A 23,343-nucleotide genomic window follows, 5' to 3' on the forward strand; every position below is an offset into this window, starting at 1 on the left:
TTTGCAGATGACATGATACTATACATAGAGAATCCTAAGGATGCTACCAGAAAACTGAATGCCACTCAGAAAACTGAGTGGCAGGGACATATATACACTACCAAATGTAAATTAGATAGCTAGTGGGAAGCTGCCGCATAGCACAGGGAGATCACCTCTGTGCTTTGTGACCACCGAGAGGGGTGGGATAGGGAGGGTGGGAGGGAGGGAGATGCAAGAGGGAAGAGATATGGGAACATATGTATATGTATAACTGATTCACTTTGTTGTAAAGGAGAAACTAACACACTATTGTAAAACAGTTATACTCCAATAAAGATGTAAAAAAAAAAAGTTTCCTCCAGGTCTTCTTGACGATTTAATTTTCATATGGTTACATATGAAGAAATAGATTTTTCAAATATTTAAAGCTGTTGCTTGAATCAGATAGCTAAAAAGTGATGAAATTAGGACTCATAACCAGATCACCTTCAACTCATTTTTAGGTTCAATTATCTTCCCATTATATCTTGTTTCTTCCATATGATGTTTCTATCCATTTCTTTGTATTTAATATTTAGGCCTAGGATTTTCTGAGGGCCTTATAAAGACATGTGAAATTTTAAGAAGGACTACATTTTTATTTAATAGACTACTCCATAGAATATTGGACACAGGAGGGTAGGTACTCGGTCTTTATTTTTCCTTTTCTTTCAAAAGAAATTGACTGTCTAGCACAGAATCTGCCATATAACTGAGTTTTAAACAAATATTATTGCATAAACGAATAATCCAATGAATAGATGACTGGATATTACCCTTTGTAGGAAGCATGTATATCCTTCCTTTGTATAACTGACAAGTCTGTTCATGGGGAAGCTTCATGGGGAAGCTTAAACATTTGTACTGCTACCTTCATTTCCATCTTCTAATTATTTTCTTCAGGCATATTATCATGAACCAGATTTTCATTTTTTTAATACACAAAGTAAAAGGGTGTGTCACATACTCTTCCCAAGCGAGAGGTATGTCACCCTTCCAAAAAAAAAAAAAAAAAAAAAAATTGAAGAGTCAGTAGTCCAAACTCCTTGGGAACAAAATGTATGATGTAACAACTACAATAATAATGATAGTTGACATATATTAAACACTTGTGCCAAGTACTGGACCTGTTACCAGGGATTTCAGAGTGCACAGTTCAAATTGGTGAATAACTAAAATGTTGACCAGGTTTCTTTACTGCTGGACTTCTCTGGAACTTTGAGGTACTAAAATGTGTTGTAAATTTTCATTAGGGAGATAATGTGTCATATTTATAAAATGTATTTATTTGACCATGGATATTTCATTTCATATGACTAGTATTCTCTGGAACATACTTTGGGAGAAGCTGCTTTAAAGGTTTGACAATGTTCACCCCTTTCATTCCAAGAAGTAACCAACTGGCCATCAACCCAGCCTGCGTATGACACCAGAGACATGCATGATTGAACCTGGCTATGCTCCTCAGTGTGAATGGAATGTTGTATTAAGCAACTCAATATAAGCCCATGTTTAATATCAGAGTTCTTAGGAAAATGAATTACTCCTTTTCAGTAGATTTATAGTTAGTCTCAGGACACTAGTAAGTAACGTTAACTTAGCCAAATTTTGTAGAATGCTTTAGAGTTTATGAAGCTCATATATTATTTCATTTCATCTTCACAAAAACTCCATGAGGTCAGAATTATTTTACCCTCATTTTGTAGATGAGAAAACTGAGTCTTAAAATCGCCTTTTAGCTTTCTCAGTTTTTCTTGGTTTCACACAGGCAGTGAATAATGAAGTGATAACTCAAGTGCAATTCTTCAAATTCTAATACTTCTAAATTGTCATATTAATTCTCTTCACTCGAACCACACACTTTCCACCTTCTGGAGTGGCTAGAGAATATACCCTGAGGTTTTCTTCTTCTAATCCACAGAGGAAATCATCAGAACATTCTCTTAGCCTTTTAGTTTCTCTCTTCATGAATTTTGTCCATCCCAACTTTTCCTTTTTCTTTTATTCTCTTTGCTTTTTTCCTCTATTTCTGCAGATTTTATAAAGCCCTTAGATATACCAAAATTATTGTGTTTTCCATCTTAACTATTCACGTTGCCAACTTCTATTTTGTCCACGATGGAATTTCTAGCCCATGGATTTTTTCATGACACAGCTGAAGAAAGTTTCAGTGTTTGAGATGTTTGGTTTTTCTTTCTTACAGGCTGACTGTTAAATTTGTACTGTACATTTATCAAGGATGCTCTAAATGGTAGTAAAGCTGACAGAGAACAAGCAGGGCCTGATGGCTTCACTCCAGTTACAGCTGATTAAAAGCTGTTGAGGCCTGAGGGCCCAGTTTCTGAAAAAGGACCACGAAAACTTGACCAAACAATTCCAGCCTGAACATTTTATTCTGGCTACAGTGGAAATGTCTGGATCTTGCACTGGTAAAAAGCGCTGTGCAGAATAAAAGCCAGCAGTATAATAGCAGAGAACATGGCTTAAATTGAGTTGCTTCTTCTTTACTAGAAGAGAAATGCATAGTTTGGAAAATAAAATAAATGCACATGCCAGTGTACCAAGTGTGCAGGTGTACTATATACACAAACAGAAAGACCGCATATAAACTTACAGACATGCCTACATTTCTAATGATGCCCCTTAATGATTATTACCAACTATTATGATGCTAAGTAATCGGTGCACAAGAATACATAATAATAATCGGTCTTCACCCAAAAATAAATAAATAAATAATTGGTCTTATATTTGCCTAGCACCTTTAAGTCCCCAAAATGTTTTCACATCTGTTATCTCATTTGATCTTATCTTATAATTGCGCAAGCTAAGAAGAGAAATCATTATCCCAATTTTACAGATGAGGAAATTAGAGTGCCTCAAGTTTAGATAAGTTAAGAGTTATTGCATGGCAAAACTGATAATTTAACTTTCCACTCTTGCTCTTTCTGTAAATCTAGTGCCTATATTTGATAATTATAGATTTAGATCATTTTTTGCAAATATTACCTGCACTACAGAGACCACTTTGCTTATTATTGTGTTATGTCAAACAAATTCTCTATTTGTGTGTCTCTGACATTCTAAGATTCTAAGTTACTTGATGGTAGTATAGAATCGCAAATCAAAACTGCAATGAGATATACCACTTCACACATACTAGATGGTTAAAGTAAAAGAAGTGGAAAACAAGGATTGGCAGAGATGTAGACAAATTAGAACCTTCTTTCATTATTGGTGGGAATATAAAGTGGTACAACCAAGAGAATTGAAAATAGGAATTCAAATAGATACTTATATGCCAGTGTTCATCGCAGCATAATTCACAATTTTCCAATGCACAAATTATTCAAAAATGTCCAATTTTTCTACCTACCTTAGAAATATTACCAGGTAAAGCAAGTATCTACATACCCAAATAATGAGCCCAATTTATTATATGCATTTAAATATTTCTCTCCTTATAAATTCTCTTATTTGGGGTGATGTATTTATCCTACTAAATCTGTAACTTATTTGCTAAAATGCTTTAGTTAATCTAATGGGATCAATCAGGTAAACGATAATTTCATGCATTACACATATTGGTTATTTTTTACTTTTAAATCAGTTGCTTTATGCTGCTTGTGAAACCATTTCCATAAAAGCTTTTCATTTTAGATTTATATTTCAGTCAACATTTATATTATTCTGGTAACCATTTCTGTTTCTGGTTCGAACACGTGTATCATGCCATTACGTAAGTTCTTCCACGTAAAGAGACTTCTAATGAATATAGGACATTTTGTCACTTTTCTTCTTGCTTTCCTTTCAAGGATTCTGGACAGATTTTATTGTGCTAACTCACGCTGGCCAAGGATTTAAATTTTGGCATATCTTGACTCTACAACTGGTGATTGTTTCCCAAATACCAAGGTACCTTGTGATTGCATTTATGCATTCAGATAACCATTTAATCGTGAAAATGTAGTTTACTTTAGCTTTTTCCAAATTAATTTTATTTGGTATGGGCCATTGACCATTTTCTTCTGAAATGTTCATAATTTCCAACATACAAGGGTGTGTTCATACAAGGGTGTGTATTTTTAAATGTTTTTCCTAAAATCATTAGAGTATTTTTTTTTCTTTTTTACTCATTACACTATCCCACCACATTTTCCTCTTTAACTCTCAGCCTTCATTTATTAGTAGCTGAGGACTGATTCTCAAAAATGCTGATAAAAACTCCCCATATAGTCATTAGAAGAGCTCAGCTTAATACAGTACTTATAAAACATGTTTGAAAAAGAGAAATTATTGCTTGTGGTTTGAGAATAATGCCAACTATAACTATAATAGGTCAGAGAAACATAAGCTGTGATTTTCCTTTATATTTAACTTTGGGTTTATTACAAAATTTACTTAGAGTGTTATTTCTTTATTTGTGTTTTAATAATAAATCTTAGAAAATAATAACTAAGGTATTTTAATGTACGTACTTAGAAATTCTATTTCGAAATACAAAGATATAATCTTGAAAAAACTTTCTCTAAATATGACAAAATCCACAGCTACTCTAATTCAGAATATTATTATTTCAGTTTTTTTTGTTAAAAATCAGTTTTTAAAAGGCAAAAGTTTCAAAATATCTTTTCAAGTATTCCATCTTACAAATTTTTAATTTGTTTATTTATTCACTTGTTGAATTAATATTTGCCAAGTGTCACATTTTACACCAGTTTCCGTGCTCAGTATTTGTGTAAACAAAGAAGAATAAGATGTGTACAGTGACCTAATGATTTACTAGACAAGAAGGCTAGCTAGGATGTGGACATCAGTACTAGTAAAATGCTTTATGAGGTCAAAGAATTGATTCCTCCTAGAGAGTCATGGAGGGTTTCCTCAAGAAGGTGATGTTTAAGATGTGCCTTATCAGGTTGAATAGGGTTCTGACCAAGACAGATGGAAGAGGAGAGCATTTTGGGTAAAGGGTCTGGAATGAACAAAGGCCCTAAGAAGTGAAAGCACCTGGGGCGTTTTGTGAATATGTGGAATTTGATATGGTAATAACACAAGATGCTGTAGGAACGGGGGCAGGACACAAGACTGGAAATCTAGCATGGGGCTAGTTCATGAAGAATATGCATAGGTTTACAAATGAAGATAAATTTGAGAGTTTTCCTTCGGCTCTTCTTACCCATTATATATACTTACACTAACAAGAAAGCCTAAAGAACACACATATTCACCCCAAAGTAAGCTGTTATAAATCCATAGAGGTAAGTTCTAGGAACCTTCAGCTCTTTACTAAAGAGACAAAGTGTTTTCTCCTTCTTCTTCTTAGACCCAGCACTGCTCTGCCAAAACTGAGTCCAAGACGTGAAAGGGGATGAAGCAGAGAAGAGTGAACAAGAAAGAGGAGATGGAGATTAACGCAAACCCCCAGGGGAGAAGGATGTGGACTAGGCAAGGGACGATGGAACATGAGATAAAGAGATCCAGAATCTAGACCAAACTATGCAACATCTGGTCCCAAGGTCTGTGAAATTTGCTTAACCTTTCAGAGGTTGCATTTCCTTTTCTGAACCAAGAGAGTTGACTTGGCAATATTGGATGTCCTTCTGGATATAATATTTCATGGCTATAAGACTTAAGATTATGAAAAGGACATTGAAAATCAGAAAGATAAATTTCAATCATAGCTTTGCCTTTACTTAACTGCATATCCTTGAATATCTTCACCCAGTTTTAATATTTATAATATAGGTTAATAATAGCCATATCTACTCTGTGCAGGAGTACTTGAAAATACACGGGGAGAACTTCACAGACTACACAAGGGCTGACGTTTCTATTTTTACAACTGAATTTAACTAAGTGTAAAATCAGTGTGAAGGTATGCATCCTATTAGGTCCACTTCTACCACAGCGTGAACAAATTGAGCAACCTCTGAGAGGCTGAAAGCAAAAGGGATCAAGGTTCATGCAGGATTAATTGTCCATCGCTTACTGGAAATGCTCCACCAAAAATCATGGCCAAAGCAGCCAGGCAAAGGGTAGCACTAACAGAGCACCCCTCATGTACAATCCATATCACATATACAATCATAACCAGGCCCATAAGTTCTGACCATTTAAATAAATAATTCCATGGCCAGAGTCCCTTACCTTACAAATGATTTTCTGTTGTGACTGAGCCAACCATTGTTCTGGGTCATCTGATAGCCTCACAGAGGCTGACTAAGACTTTTACCAAGGACAGAGTAAGAACCATGCTATGCACTGTGACAGACATGGCTAGAACAAGTCATTTATTATTTCTTTTCAGCTTCTCAACAACACTGAAACATAGATCCTATTGTTCCCACTATATAGATGAGAAAATGTTGAGCCCCAGTAAAAGGAAGATTTTTTTCCCAAGGGCATACAACTAGCACTGTCACAAGGAGACTTTGAATCTCCTTCTATGTGATGAGAAAGCCAAAATGTAGGCAGGTGCATGTTTGTGTGCATGCATCATACATGTATGTATGTGAGTGTGTGTGTGTGTATGCATGTAACTTATTGAATGATGAATATATAGTAACATCTTTTGGTTACATGAGGTTAATGTGGATTGAATAAGCATAAATGGCTATCTTTTTCTCACAAGTCAAAAAGAACTATTTGTCAGCTTTGAAAAGCACTTCTCCCTCTAACAGAATTACATTGACGGTGGAATCCATTTATAAGAAAACTACACATAAATGTCATCTACCCTGATCATGTCCATAAATGCGATGTGCAAACCCAAGTGGGAAACATTATTTTAAAAGAAAGAGCAATGCATATTTGTTTTGCAAATTGTTTTCAAAATATACTAGATGAAGGATCCTTCTTTCTCCTAATAATGATTCCTTACCCAGTAGCTAAGTACAAGTCTACATGTCTACTTACTGTCAACTCATCTTCCTTCCCAGTAATCGAGATTTATGGTACACCTACTTTTCTCCTTCATCTGCAAGGTCCTAGGACATTCAGGTAGCCAATCTGCCCTTAAATATGTCTCTAAGGAAATGGTGCTAATTAGTATTGGAATTTACAGCCTTCCATTTTATTGACTTGTCCTACTTTCTTCGATAATTAACTAATGAGTAAAGTAATGAGCTATGTTAGTCAGTCATGCTGTTCAATTAAACGGCAAATCAATTATTGAAAATAGTTTCGGACAGCTCTAATGTTGGCATGATGTGTGCGTGTATGTGTGTGTGCATATTGAATGCAAGTGTAATTATGTCCTAGATATTACAAAGTCAGTCTACGTGAGGATGTTATGACAGAAAAGGCCCTTCCTTTATGACTGCAGTGCAAAGAAGATCCGATGCCGAATACAAATACGTCATTATTTGTCTATGTCCATTCTACAGTTTGTAATTTTTACTTAACCGAGACATTGTAGCTTCTTTGGCTGTGTGAAACACATTACAAAGCAGTGTCTAGTGGATGGGTAATAAGAGAGAAGGCAAAGAGGCAGGAATCAACTTTTTCACTTTCAAAAAGTGTTAAGGGCAGTATGGTTGAAGTGGAAAACAGGTCTAGTGGTGATTTAACTTTTTAATCTCAGGTGATTCATCTTAGATATTTTCCTGTTCTTCTTTAATTATATTGGAAACATCCTTAAGTGTGAAAAGTTTGTCTAAAATACAACAGATAAAAATTTATTGGGCATGAGAGCATAATTCAATCTCACTGTAGAGTGGGAAGAGAACAGGTACACACACACACACATATCTGGTAGACTAAAAGCCAAATTGGCAAAGTGCAAAGAGCCTTTTAATTCTCTGGCCTTACACACACACACACACACACACACACACACACACACACACATATCTGGTAGACTAAAAGCCAAATTGGCAAAGTGCAAAGAGCCTTTTAATTCTCTGGCCTTGAAGCTTCCCTTGAAGATAGGTAAATTGATAGTTGGCTCACCAACCACACTGTCATTTTATAATTGAGCAGGACCCTATGGGGCCTTCCCAGGATGGGCCCTCCCCCATATCCTCTGCTTTAGCTCCTCTCTGAAGTGCCTAGATAACAGTACCTGATGCACATTTCCTGAGTTGTCTTACAGATGCTAAAACCACAACCAAATGGAAGAAATTAACTACCTGATGACCAAGAGCATGTAGCCCCCAGACCTACTGGAGCCTAAGGATTGGTTGTGTTAACCCCTGTGACATCACCCCGTTACCTCACCATCAACCAATCAGAGAACTGTGAACAAGCTCATCACATATCCTGGGACTCCCCTTCTTTACCTGGCCTTTAAAAACACTTTGCTGAAATCCTTCAGGGAGTTCGGGGCTTTTGAGCATGACCCACCCATAATCCTCATCTGGCACCTTATAATAAATGCTGTACTTTCCTTCACCACAACCTGGTGTCACTAGATTGGCTTTACTTAGTGGGCAAGCAGACCCAAGTTTTGGTTCAATAACAATTTATGATCTTCTCTACTTTCAGTTTCTCACTCAGTTTCTTCAGATGTGCCTGTCACCTACAAATCTTCCCTTTGCATTACCCTGTACTGGTAATTTGCTGTGAGTTTTAGATAGAACACCCTACAGTTTTTCCACCTGCTCTATATTGATCTCAAGTCTAAGATATAATCTCTCATTATCTATCAGGAATTTTTCCCTAATCATAAAATTACAGTGTAGAAAAAAAGTTATCCCAAATGATGATAGCAAAATTCTGCTTTGAGAAATAATTTTTAATATTTTAACAATTCAGGAAAATGCCAAATGAGCAAGATGTGAAAGGAATATACCAATTAAATAAAATAATAGAACTTCTGTTATTAATTGAATAACTTATTGATTAAAGAAGTTTTTGTTTGTCTCTTCCCTCTCCTCCAGCATTTATTACCTACAAAGAGCATAATGTTAGAAGCAGGAGATCCCCCCAAATTCAAGAAATACAGATTCCATGTTGTGGGCAGGGATCTCAATCTCAGGATAGAAAACATATTAGCTAGACATTAGATAAGAGATTTTCCTGGATATTTTTGGTTTACGTTACACGTTCAGCCTAGTGCATTTTTTTTAAACATGGCATATCTTAGCTCATAATTCTTCAAAAATATCAGTTACAACGCCAAAGATTATTCAAACTCGTAATAATCTATCACTATTTTTTAAAAAAGAATTTTAAATTTGAGATCTGCTCCATCCTTATTTCATCTTCATGACAGCCTGTTGCCAGCAAGACAGTAGAATGATTATTATATTTTCCTTCAATATAACTTATGAAGATTCTCATTTTAAGGTACTTAGATTCTTAAGAATATCTTCTTTCAGGGAAAACTTGAGTAAAGCTTTAAATGATAAGACTTTTGTTAGCTTGAGAGAATGCAGTTTGCACCTTCAAAACATCCTCAAATTCTTTAAAGGTGTAAATATTGTTTTTATCCCCTAAAGTACTGTTTAAAATCTTAAGCTTCAAAAGTGATTAAGCGCTATGATAGGAAAAACAAAGCAAAGCAAATCAAAACCAGGTCAAAAAAGGCAACAGCAAGTTTTCATTCCCAAACAGTTTTAATTCTGTGTTTGTGTTCTTGCCCGAAACGAGGCAAGGAACACAAACATTCCCATATGAATCAAATTAGAATTTACATATGAATTACATTAGAAATATGAGCTCCATCAAGGAATAATTAGCACTGTCCTGGGTTATATGAAGGCGAACAAAATTAAATAAGAACGATTTCAAAGGCAAGTTTTGTTTTGCTTCTTCAACTAAGCTGGTTTAATCAGTGATAATGACTGAAATAAATCCACTCCATCTAAAGTAATGTACAGCCTACCATATCGTGTGAAATGCCAGTACTGACTTAGTAAATCATAAAGTCAATGAGAGGACATCACTCACGAGTCTCTGACGTGGTTACTTTGTGCTTAATGCCAAGTGTAGGGGTGGGAGAAGTTGAACCAATCAGAGAGCAGAGTGGGGCTAATGTTACAAAAATATTCCAGGGAGACATCATAAAAGTCAAGGAGACTCATAGAATCACATCATACCTGTTTTGTGTTGCATTTGTTGATGTTGTCACTGCAATTGTTATTTTATGCTCACTGAGGACAAAGACTGAAATTTCTCTCTACAAAACGGTAGTGCTACTTAAGAAATAGAGAAAATACAATACCAACTGGAATCAGCCGGGTGACATAGATGTGCTTCAGCCACTAAACAGGGCTATGGTTTATGAGTGCCTCCTCTAATGAGCCAAACTCCAGTGACCATAAAACTGAAATATAATTATGACATTAAAGATGCCTATATTTGAACTTAATTATTAATTAATTTAATGAGAGGAGAGAAGGTTGTAAAATTGCTAATTAAATGGCTCTGTAAAACTGCAGACGGTGGAGGATTTACCAAATGATGAATCCCACAACAGTATTTTTGCTATATCAGTATTCTGTTACTATACAGTATGCCAGAGGAGCTAGCTAGAAGGTGGTTGTTAAGTTGATGTGCAGATGTGCAGTGTGGCATGACCTAAAATTCTAAATGACAGCAACCTTGAGGATACTTCAGACCCTCCACTTAGAGTAGATACTGGAGTCTGTTAAATGAACTGAGTAGGTCAGGACGCAGCTCATCTGACTGCAGGTACACAAAGGGTTTTTTTTTTTTTTTTTTTTTTTTTCGGTTGAGCCACTCCCTTAGATCTTGTCTCGTGATCATTGGAGTGTCAGGGTCAACTTGCTTTGTATTAACCAAAAGTGTGGGTTTGCAAGAAGTCTAAATATTAATCCATCTTAAAAATAAGACAACACTTCATATTACATGCTTGCGGAAATGCAAGTCAATTAAGATGGCAATTTCTGGCAATTAATGTACTGGAACAAACAAACTTGGATTTTAGCATGAGATAGACATAGGTTCAAATTCTGGCTGGTTCTAACCCATCAGCGAGGTGACCTTGGGAAAGCAGATACACTTCTCTGGACATCAGTTTCTTCATCCGTAAAATGGGATAAATATTCCTAAAGTCACAGGGCTATTGGAAAGATTATATTAATATAATCTGTAACACAACTAGTTCAGTGCTTACCCATAGAAGGTGCTTAAAATGAGAAATAAGTAAAGCAAAACTCTAGGTGTTGAATTAGAACTTGAGAGGGGCAATTTGTGAGATGCGCACACCACACCACGGTGTGAAATGGTCTTTTAACCTCAGCACATAAGGAAGCAGTCAGTATTCAACTAATGGCAGGCTTTAAACCTAGAGTCATCGGGAGAAAAATGTCCCTTTTCATTGCTCAACCTAATTCAGAGGAATTTTTATGGAAGCATTTTCACCCTACTGAAGTCAAATTTGAGCTGGAAAAAAATATTTAATGACACATTTCAAAGAATAGCTAAGTGAAATTCAAGGTAATTAAAAATATGGTATGCTAATTGCTCATAGAAGCTTAAAATGTACTTATCAACTTGAAGAGTATAGTACACACATTTTCTTTTCATGAAAAGATCCAAAAATGGATTCAAATTAAGTGCATGACATTGTGTGAATTACTTAAGTAAATCCAAAGTCCTTGCTCTTTTTTCATCCCCTTATTGTACAAAGAAGCATTTCTTATTAATAAGGAAAAAGATTGTCCCTTCTTATACTTAGAATAAATGTTCATTACACTGACATTCCCACTCTTCCACTACCTAGTCAACATGAACTTCAGATCTTTCAAAAGCCAGTGACCATTATAAAAATCAGAATAATCAATGAGTTAAAGAATCTACCTAGGAGGGAAGGCAAATCTTTCTATTTACTAACAAAATGAATAACTGAAAATGCTATTGATTATATTAGAGTGGCAAAATTCATAAACATCCTTGAAAACCTTGGGCTTTTACTAAAAATCCATTTATGGGTGAGGATTTAACTATACACATCTCATGCTGAGCATGTCTTAGAGGTCTGCTTATGATTTCATGATATCTTGATTCCTAGAGTGGACTTATGATTACAAGGAAAGTCTGAAAAGATTAACTAACTAATCTTGGATTAGCTACTTTCAAACTAATTGAACAAGGGAAATAATTCAACTCATCAGCCAAGTCCCTGATTGGTATCATACAGCACAAGATGATACAGCGTATAGTAAAATTATAGCTGAACGATGTCAGAGTAAAAACTTCAGAGGCAAGGAAGGGCCTTTTCCTTAAGCCTGAAATAAGTGGAAGGATTTATGGCAACAAAAATCAGTGAATCAGTAGCAAGAATATGATGAGAGAGAAATAATATTCATAACGAGGTTTACACGTAATATTTTAGTCTTTCCCTACACGTGCATATGCACACACATGCACACACGCACATACAGGCACATTGACACACAAATACTGGGTAGTGGAAGCAAGTGAACATTTATTCTAAGTACAAGAAGGGACAATTTCCTTATTAATAAGAAATGCTTGCTTGTTTTTTAATGAAAGTTTTTGATGAATCTTAAAGGCTAGATGAATATCTCAAGGGGATCCCAGGAGGCCCCTCACCCAACCACTTCAAGATCATGGACAGCATGGACACCCTTCATGCTGAGAATCACAAACAATATCCTTCCATCCCTTACCCTGTTAACAACAGTCATACAGCTCAAGCTTTTCCACTCACTGCTTTCCTGGGTCCACCTGCCAGCACCGGGGGCTGCAAGGAAAAAGGGGAATCCTGCTGTGCACAGAGGCCCACCAGCCTCCAAGAGATTTCAGTTCTAGATTCACTGTACCTCATAAACCCATTTCACATAGTCATCAAGAAAGCTTAAACCTGTCGGAGCTATCAATTTTGTCAAAGACTATCATCACCTCTTCCTCACTTTTAATCCACTCTCAATACAGAGGCCAGAGGAGTCTTGATCTGACAGATCAGTGCAAATCTGATCCGGCCATCTTCTTTTAATGACTTACCATTGTTTTTAAGACCCAATTCCAGATCCCTACACTGACTACCAGGCCAAGACCCAGGAAGAGTTACCCAGCTCAAACTGTTGCCAGCATCCCACCCGATGATCCATGCGACTCTCCAAGGATCTTCCTGCCTCAGCCTTTTGCAAAAGGTTTTGCTTCTGTCAGGTATGCTTTTTCTCCCTCTTTTCACCAGTCTAACTCACCACTGCTTGCTACCAGGTGTTCTTAACAACACAGTATCATCAGACTTTGTAGATCGCTGTTAACCTGAGGGAAGACGATGTGTATCTCAATGATTTTAATATTTCAATATACCTTTCTATTATTATGCATGACGATGAACATCTTTTCAAACTGTGTACTCCCATTCCTCTGAACTGCCTATTCATGGCTTTTCTTTTTATTGATATGAAGGCGTGCTTCCTGCATCAAAGTAACTAAACTTTTCTATTTGTTTTACAAATATTGTAAATATCCCCAGGATACTCTTTGTTTTTGACCTTTTGTACTTTTTCCACTTCAGATTTTTAATATAATTTTTATGTATTCAGATTTTAAAACATTAACGAAATAGTTTCTGGATTTTGTATCATTCAAAAGGATTGATACAAAGGATTCCACATGTATAAAATTATAAAAAATAAACATTTCCATGTTTTACTGCATAAATTTGCAGTTTTATTGTTACGTTTGAATTGTTAATCTACCTAGAATCTTGAGCGAGTAATGAGAAGGAGATCTGTATTTTTTTAAGGTGGACATCCAGTACATGTACCATCATACATCTTCACTGATACGAGTGTCAACTTTATTGTAAACCATTATATTTCTTGGGATCTATGATTGGAGTCCATTATGTTCCATTGATGAATTTCTTACTAAATGTTTGTAATTATGACAGCCTGTTATATGTTTTTCCCCTAGAATTTCCTCAGAAATTGTATACGTTCATTTTTTAAATATTTATTTCAGTATAGCTGAAGTAGTAACAAAATAATCATTTTGGTATTTTTATTGAATTCTGTTACCTGTGTAGATTAATTAGGGGGAATCATTTGTGTTATAATGTAGTCTTACTTCATAAGATGAAATAGATGCTTTATTCATTCAAAAATTTTAAAAGTTTTCAGTAAAATTATAAAGTTTTTTTATATAGAAATTGTATCTTTTTGTTGTATTTATACCAAGGCACTTTATATTTTTGCTACTGTTATAAATTGTATCTTTTCTTCCATTGTATATATATGTTTTCCAGCTTTGTTGAGGTATAATTGACAAATAAAATTGTACATGTTTAAGGTACACAACTTGAGGATTTGATGTACGTATACATTGTGAAATGATTACCAAAATCAGGTAAATTAACACATGCCTCACCTCACAAATTTACCTTTCTTTTGTGTGTGGTAAGAATACTGAAAATCTACTCTCTTGGAAAATTTCAAGTATACAGCACTCCATTATTAACTACAGCCACCATGCTGTGCATTGACCAGCATCTCCACACTTCCCCCACCCTCCAGCACTTCTCAACCACCATTCTACTCTCTGAATTCAACTTTTTTTAGGTTCTACAGACAAATGAGACCATACAGTATTTTTCTTTCTCTTCCTGGCTCATTTCACTTGGCATGATGCCCTTTAGGTTCACGCATGTTATTGCAAATGGCAGGAGTTCTTTCTTGTTTATGGCTGAATAATATTCCATTATATATATACTACATTTCTTTACCCATTTTATTTTTTAACTATTGGTTTTACAATAGGAAAGCTATTGATTTTTCAAAGTAACTTTTTATTAATCTTACTAGGTTTTTTTTCAGTTTCTCAATTGCCTCTATTGGGTCTTCTACCGACATAAAATAATCTTAATAATATTTCCTTATCTTTTCATTTTATATGCCATTTCGTTCTCTTGTTTAATCGTATTAGCTGGTACCACCAAATATTACTATCTTTTAAATGGTAAGATAGTGACAGTGGACATTTTTGTTTTCTAACAATTAAATATTAAACTGCAACTACATCAAAGTACATGTTAGACACTTTGAGGAGAGTCAAAGGATACCTTGTGATATTTGGATTATGTTATTAGAAAATTTATTGCATAAGAGGAGAGTTATAACTTAATAACTCTAATTTTAGATAAAAGCTCTAGGTGAGATAAAAATGAAATACTGTTAAAGATTAGATAAAAAATAGAGATTTGTTCTTCTAGGTAGGTGAGTTTATATGGCACCAGTGCAGTAATGCTGAGCTCTTCACAGTAGCACTTGAGGTCAAGGGGTCATATTGATCAAAGGTTTGGAGATGGAATTGCTCGTATGCATACCAGGAACAGTAGTTTATGATAATGAAGAGACTGGCTAACCGCAGGTTCGATGTTTAGTGTGGACACACATCAACTCATAATAGTTACATGCTAGCGAATATCTTCTTCCTCTGGGTGCGCAGGATTTACTCCTTGACTTTTCAGCTTGGGTGGTTCCCATCTAAGCTCTTCATGATTAATAACATGTATTCATTTGTATGTACTTTATGTATTTTATATTCTGATGAGGGAAGTGTATGGAACTAGAATAAACCTCAGTTCCTTAATATCCATGTTAATTCTGGAGGAAGGAACTGCAATTTTAGAACAGAGGACTTGTTGAAACGAGAACAACAAAACCTCGTAAAAGAAATTCTTCAGTTGAAAAAAAACACAGATTAGTTTATTGAGTAAAGTAAGCATGATTGAAGTAACTGTACATTCAGATGTAATAGACTGGTGAGGGTAGGAAATGGGAAGTATAGGGAGTTAGGACCTGTACCTAGAGTGGAGTGAAATGGATGTAGTAGCAGACAAGAAATTTTAGAATTCTAAACTCAGCTCTGTCACTGAGCAGCTGATTGACCAAATTAAAGTTATTCAATTTCTACACATACCCTATATCTTACAAAATTAAGGAAACAGCTCTAATCCACCTTTTCTTTAAAGTTCAAGTAAAATCAAGAATGTCTATATTAAATACGTTACCAATAAATCATAAAAATGTAACCACAGCAACAGACTTTCTGAGTTACAACACATGTTGGTCTTTATCTATGGCCCACTGCCATTTAGGAAGAGAGCTTTATTTTTAAAAGCTATAACTTTTTTTGTAAGGACATATGGGAACTTAATGCATTCTTCAACAAATATAAAAGCCAAAACATCTGGTATACCAAATGGAGAGGGAGAAGAAAATGGGCTATTTAGGGACGCCATCTTTTAACAGTGCAGGTGTATATTGATAATCATTTGGCTAGAAAAATGCTCTGCCATACCTGGCTCCAGATTTCTGCTTTGAAGGAATTGTAGATAATTGAGAATAGGTTTATAAAAGCTTTGCTCTCCATTCCTAATTATGACATAAACTTTCTAACTACCGGGCTGTTTTACATTTATGACCCTGCATTTGTAATCTGAAAAGTGTTAAATATGCTTTGCTTCACAAGCACTTGATCCATCATAAGTTAAAAGTTGCATTGGGGAGGTGACGAAATGTCCCATAACGTGGGTACATAAAGAGAAGACAGTTTTTCCTATATAAAAGAGGAAACAGTTTTTCCTATATAAAAGAGAAGAGTCAAGTGGGAGCTGATCAAACTGTTGAATCAAGGAACAAATGAAAGAAAGTTGGGGCTGGGAGATTATTCATGACTACTTCCTTGCATGGTCTTAGAAAAGTAGAATATCAGTAAGTAATGTGAGCAAGAAAGGAATGATACCTTGCCCATCTCTCATCTATAAATTCATCAAGTAACATTACTGCTCCTATTCAAATCTCAAATGTACGAAGGAATTTGAGATGGTGGTACTTTTAAAACTTTATCTAAAATAACAGTATTGGGCTTCCCTGGTGGCGCAGTGGTGGAGAGTCCGCCTGCCGATGCAGGGGACGCGGGTTCATGCCCCGGTCCGGGAGGATCCCACAGGCCGCGGAGCGGCTGGGCCCGTGAGCCATGGCCGCTGAGCCTGCGCGTCCGGAGCCTGTGCTCCGCAACGGGAGAGGCCACAACAGTGAGAGGCCCGCGGACCGCAAAAAATAAAAAATAAAAAAAAAATAACAGTATTTATCTTAGATTAAATGCAAAACATAATTTTATATTAATATTCAATAAAATAATAAGCAAGGAATTAAAGGGTATTAAAATGTTATCTCCCCATATAGTTCTGTGATAAAAATTGTGTAGGAAATTCTAGGAAGTTCTCGGTAGTAGGAATTCTAAGGATCTTTAATATAATCCATTAATGTGCATTATAAATCCCCAAGAGAAGAGAAATCTAATGCTGTATTTCCCAAAGGTATTTTATAATGGAGCCCTTGTACAATGACACAATGGAACAATGGCTCTGAGGCTCTTTCTAGCTCCAAGATTCTTCTTTTCCATGAAATCTCTTTATTCAAAAAACTTTTGGTACACTCTGTATGGAGTTTCACATTAGAAACCATAGATGGACAAAAAGGAACGTTAAATTAAGTTATTGTCCTCAAGGACCTGACAGTCTATGGAGAATGGAGGGTGACTAGAAAGTAATATCAGGGAAGGCACTGATTTTTGTCTTTTTAAAACAATCACTGCTGTATTTCCAGACTACTCTCTGGTAGATAGTAGGCATTTAGTAAATATTGAATGAATGGATGATGGTAAGGTTGTGAAAGGGCTAGAATGGTAAATAACTGTACTTATACTGGATTGTTCTTTCTGCAGTGAATAGGGAGTAGTTTAGTTCACCTGAGCAGGGAGTGTTGAACAATCTCTCTTTTACAGAGAGGATTGTATGCAAGCTGTCTTAGAGCTTGCCAATGAAGTATTCAAACTAGACCAACATGAAGCTAATAGGATTGTTTAAATAAAGTTTACATATTTTATTATCCACAATATGTAATTAAAATGAACATAAGCAAAATTCTCCGCACAATGGCTATTCAGTTTTCACACAAAGGTAAAGCCTCAGAAATATGAGTTTAATTTTCAAAGACCAGACCTCCAAGTGACAAAGATATTGCTCTTATAAAATGTTGTTACATGACATGGATACATTTAGGGACTTTACAGTGAAGTAGAACTGGATTCAAATCTTAACTCTCCTTCTTAACTCTCCTACTTACTATATAACTTCTCTTATGTTAATTTTATTCACTAAAAGATTTTAATAAACCAATCTACCAGGGAATTCAGCCTGCTGTTTTTATGCCATACTGTAAGTCTATTTCTTCATACTATGTCATCAGTGAAGAAGAAGAGCTAGTTTCCATTCTCTTTATTGAAGTATTTTAATGCGTGTATGTTTTTATACATTTTCCACTTCTTTCTTTGTACCTTTAGTCACAATTTGTATTTGTGATATTTTACTCTGTTCATTTGTCTTTTCCTAGCATATTCATATCTTAACTTTGATCACCTCAGTGAATTCTTAGGCTTAGCATACAAGGTGGCATACATCCAAGGTTCACAAAAGGATCCAAATTTATATATGTATAACCAGAAAAATATAATAATCACAACCACAAGAACAATGGCAAACAAATGCAGAGACAGAAATGAGATCTAAAGCAAAGGTATATTAAATAAATCATCCGTAATACACCCAGCTGTAGTAGACGCACCTGAAGCAGACCTCTCCACCGGGCACAGACTTAGTCAGATAACAAATCATATTCTTAGTGAGATATCCCCAAATTTGATTTGCATTTAAACACTGAGTAAATATGAAAAGACTGCCAAGTCTCCCCCAGTAATCTCATATATTTACATTCTCTGTATTTGACAATAATAAAGGAGAAAACAGGAGATATTTCACTCGTCAAGAGGAAATACAGACTATGCAGAAAGAAAGAGAAGGGGCTGTTCTGATGCTACAAAACATTGCTATTATAAAATAAATAATACCTAATATTTACTGAGTACTTATTATATGCCACACATTCTGTCTTATTCTTTATATTAATGATTTTATTGCAGACTCTCAGCAACCCAGTTAGGCAGATAATCATTAACCCCCTTTTAACAGTTCCAAAGAGTGAGTCTTAGTAAGCAGCTTGCCTGAGATTATTGGACAAGTGAGTGAGTGAAGAGAGATCTATAGTAGGACCGTCTAAGTACAAGCAACTACACTGATATTTACATTTTCTTTTTTTGACATTCTAAAAGTAATTATTTATATTGGACTTTGAATAAGAAAGCTTAGAGAAAGATGTGTTTGAACAGGAATGTTATAGCAACAGACACCCAGCTAGGCTTTTCTCAATATCTACTTAGAATATAAAAATCAGTTAGAGTCAAATTTGTAAAGCAGGTAGTGTATCATACATGGTCTTAGTCACCATGGTTACTTACATTAAGCTTTCTCTCTGGTGCTTCTTGCTTCTTGTTTCTGCTTGCAATTATGCTTACCCAAGAAGAAACGTTTTGTTGTTATTCGGTACTTTTATAAAAAGCCATAGACGTTGTCATCCAAATGTAAATTTGTTATGAGAGCCATTCAGTAGCTACCTAAGCCAATATATCATCAGAAGATAGCAGAAGGCTTGTTAAAACACAGCTTGCTGGGCTTCTGACTTAACTAAGTTCTGACTTACTAATTTCTGACTTACTAGTTCTGGGGAGGGACCCAAACATTTGCATGTTTTAACAAGATGCCAAATGATGCTAATGCTTCTGGTCCAGGGACCACACTGTAAAAAAAAAAACAAAACTGTGAGGTAAGTATAAAGTTGTTTAGTTGGTCACATTCTTGTGCTGTAATATTTTTGGCAAGTGGTTCTAGTCAAGAAAGCTCAAGGGCATATCAAATTGAGGTGCTGGAGAAAGAACTAGATCTTGCCCATTCCCAAACTGTAGAGACATAAACATCTGGGATGGACCTGAGCATTCCTGAAACAGGTTCACTTTCAAGGAGGGACAGTGGGGAGCCCTGAAAGGGAACTCACAGTGTCACAGTAGTAGAGTACGAAGTCTAGGAAAGTGAGCCTGAATTTGTGGAGACAGTGGTTTCAGAAGAAGTAGGTGCTAGAACTTATCCCAAACCAGTGACCCCCATACATGTGTGGTTTCTGGAAGAGAGGTACTGCATCTGATCAGTAAAGAAACCTAAGAGTAAACGCTACCATATTTTCAGGCTTAAACAGCATTCCTGTGGAGCCCAAGCTTAGGGCAGCTTAAAGCAACAGAAGTTTATTTGCTCACATTTCTGTTGCCTCTTCTAGTTTCCAGGGGCTGCCAGCATTCCTTGACTTGTGGCCACATCCCTCCAGTCTCTGCCTCTGAGGTCACACTTCCTCCTCCTCTTCCTTCTGTTAATTCTCCCTTTGTCTCACTCTTATTAGGACATTTGTCATTGGATTTAGAGCCCACACAGATAATCCAGGATAAATCCTTCACTCAAAATCCTTTACTTAATCACATCCTGTGCCATATAGGGTGACATTTATTCTTTTACTATATAAGGTAGTTGTATTAGTCAAGGTTCTCCAGGGAAATCAGGAAAATGGAACCAAGAGGATATATATATATATATAATATATATATGATATATATATATAATATATAATATATATATCATATATATAATATATATGATATATATATATAATATATAATATATATATATATATCTTCCATATTTGGTTTCCAGACTTGCATTTTTCCACATTTGGTTACATATATCAATATACAGAAGGATTCTTCATCTAGTATACTATGAAAACAATTTGTAAAACAAACATGCATTGCTTTTTCTTTTAAAATAATGCTTCCCACTTTGGTTTGTACATCCAATTTATAGACATGATCGGGGTAAATGACATTTATGTGTAGCTTTCTTATAAATGGATTCCATTTTCAATGTAATTCTATTAGAGAGAGAAGTGCTTTTCAGAGCTGACAAATAGTTCTTTTTGACTCATGAGAAAAAGGTAGCCATTTATGCTTATTCAATCCACATTAACCTCATGTAACCAAAAGATGTTACTATATAGTCATCATTCAATAAGTTACACACATACACACACACACTCACACACAACCATGCATGCATGCACACAAACATGCACCTGCCGACATTTTGTCTTATCACTCTTGCTTTTATATTGAGAAATTTGAGTTTCACAGAGTTTAGTCATTTGCCTCAAATCTTATAACTTGTTTATGGCAAAGCTGAAACTTGATTTTTAGCACAATTCTCTCCACATAGAGGACTTGGAATTTTTCTTTTATTTCTTTTCACTCATTTTCCCTTTAACAACCCCTAAATTGATAGCTGAATTTGAAAATGCATTCTGGCATATGAAACGTGACTCTCTCTCATTGAAAGGAGCTACTAATACTGTTCTCCCACCAACTGAAATCGAAGATGCAATATTGTGTTATTTCTACCTGAGAAATGGTAAGGAAATCTGTGGGTTTTCAATAAACTTCTTCTGGTATATTGTGGGAAGGATAACATCTTCAAAATTATATTTTACATTTGATACATGCTTTGGAGGAGAGTATAATTTAGATCATTTAGCTATGTGGCTCTATTTTTGGAGCCATCAAAATATAGAGGCAATGATCTCAAAACATGTAAATAGATAACAGAGGAAAGAACTGGTTGGTTGAGCTTGGAACCCATGAAAGTTCTGATACTGCAATACTAGAGGTAGGTGTGTGGTGGTGAGATGTGGCACCTGTGTTCAGGACTCAAGGTGTCTTAGGGCAAAAGATAACTACGAGTGGGTGAGGTGTGGACAGGAAGAATGGAGCATTTCAGAAAGAATGGAGAATTATGTTTGATTTCACTGCTCAACGTTTATAAAATTTTTCTGTATTTCTTTTCTTTTTTAGCTTTCGTTTTTTTTTTTTTTTAACTTCCTCCTCCCCTGTAAATTTTATGTGCCTCCATAAACCATGGACTCTTCTAACCAGAGAAGGAACACAAGCTGAGGGAGACCAATGGCAGGGAGGACAGCAGTGTACACTGATCTAGTGTCTATGAGGAAACACGGTCTAAAGGTAACAAACTTATCTATAGTGTTTCCCATTTCAAATTATCCTTATAAATCTCTATATCAAAGGGGGAAACGGTATGCAATTAGAAACTACTGACCACTTGACCTCCTTGTACTCCTATTACTTCTCTGTTGTCTCTCTTTAATGTAATTTAAAATGAAATTCTGACAGATTCTATCTCTCCTTGCCTTGATTTACTTATTTAATATAGTTTATTTATTCAACAAATACATACTGAATAATTTGCAATCTGGGTGACATACGGTTGGTGGCAAAACATGAAACAAGAAATCCAGCATTGGAGTCATAAGCTTGAAATGAAGTTAGATTATTTATCAGGGACTGTTCAACATCGCTAGATAATGACCTTCTAAAATAACTGTCTACAAGTTATGCTATACCTAGTAAAACAGAGATAAATAAAAATTTAACTAAATCTACATAATGTGCTAACATAAACTTAAATAATAAACCGTATTATTCAAATGTGTTGAGTGAAATATAACTGTGTGTAGGTGTGTGTTCTTTTGATACAAAGGTGCCACTCCAGCAGATCTGGTGATCTTATCATATTTTACTTATTTCATTTATCTGAAAAAAAACACAAACTCATTCTATTAAACATAATAGGTGTAATAATTGAATTCTTAAGAGGTCAGTATAGAGTCAATCGTGACTAAGACGGGATTTTGATAGGCATTTACAAAGTCTGTTAAATGCTTGCCACTGTGACAGATTCAGATATCTAAACAAGTGAATAAGGGTTTCCTGCATTGGATTAAATTCAAAAAAGATGATCTAGGTCCATCCACTTCACTAAAAATAACTAGGGAGGATGGAAGGGAAGCTCAAGAGGGAGGGGATATGGCGACATGTGTATGCATATGGCTGATTCGCTTTGTTGTGCAACAGAAACTAACAGTATTGTGAAGCAATTATACTCCAATAAAGATATACTAAAAAAAAAAGATCTATGTTTAATAGCACACATTCTAAAACTTCAAATACAATTTAAAAATTTAGGAAAGCACTGCTTAAAATTGCTTTTGATGACTTCTCACCTACTATCTGTCTATGGCAGTATTAATAAAATAATTGGGAAGGTTTAAAATGATCATTGATCACTTGACACTCTTTACCTGGATTGATCAATGAAAGAAATAAAACAAAACAAAGCAATTCCATGACATTAGACATACATTGAAAATCACTGCCAGGCAAATTTTGGAAAATATAGTTAAAACAGCACACCCAAATGAACCTTGAGGAAATGTAAGCCTTACGAATGTGTGTGTGTGTGTTCACTTGTGTACTAAGTACACAATTAATCTCAGTAGATTAAGTCCTTTATATATTTAATCTTATTTAATC

Source organism: Physeter macrocephalus, chromosome 18 (genome assembly GCF_002837175.3).
Source record: "Physeter macrocephalus isolate SW-GA chromosome 18, ASM283717v5, whole genome shotgun sequence".
NCBI classification, from domain to species: domain Eukaryota; kingdom Metazoa; phylum Chordata; class Mammalia; order Artiodactyla; family Physeteridae; genus Physeter; species Physeter macrocephalus.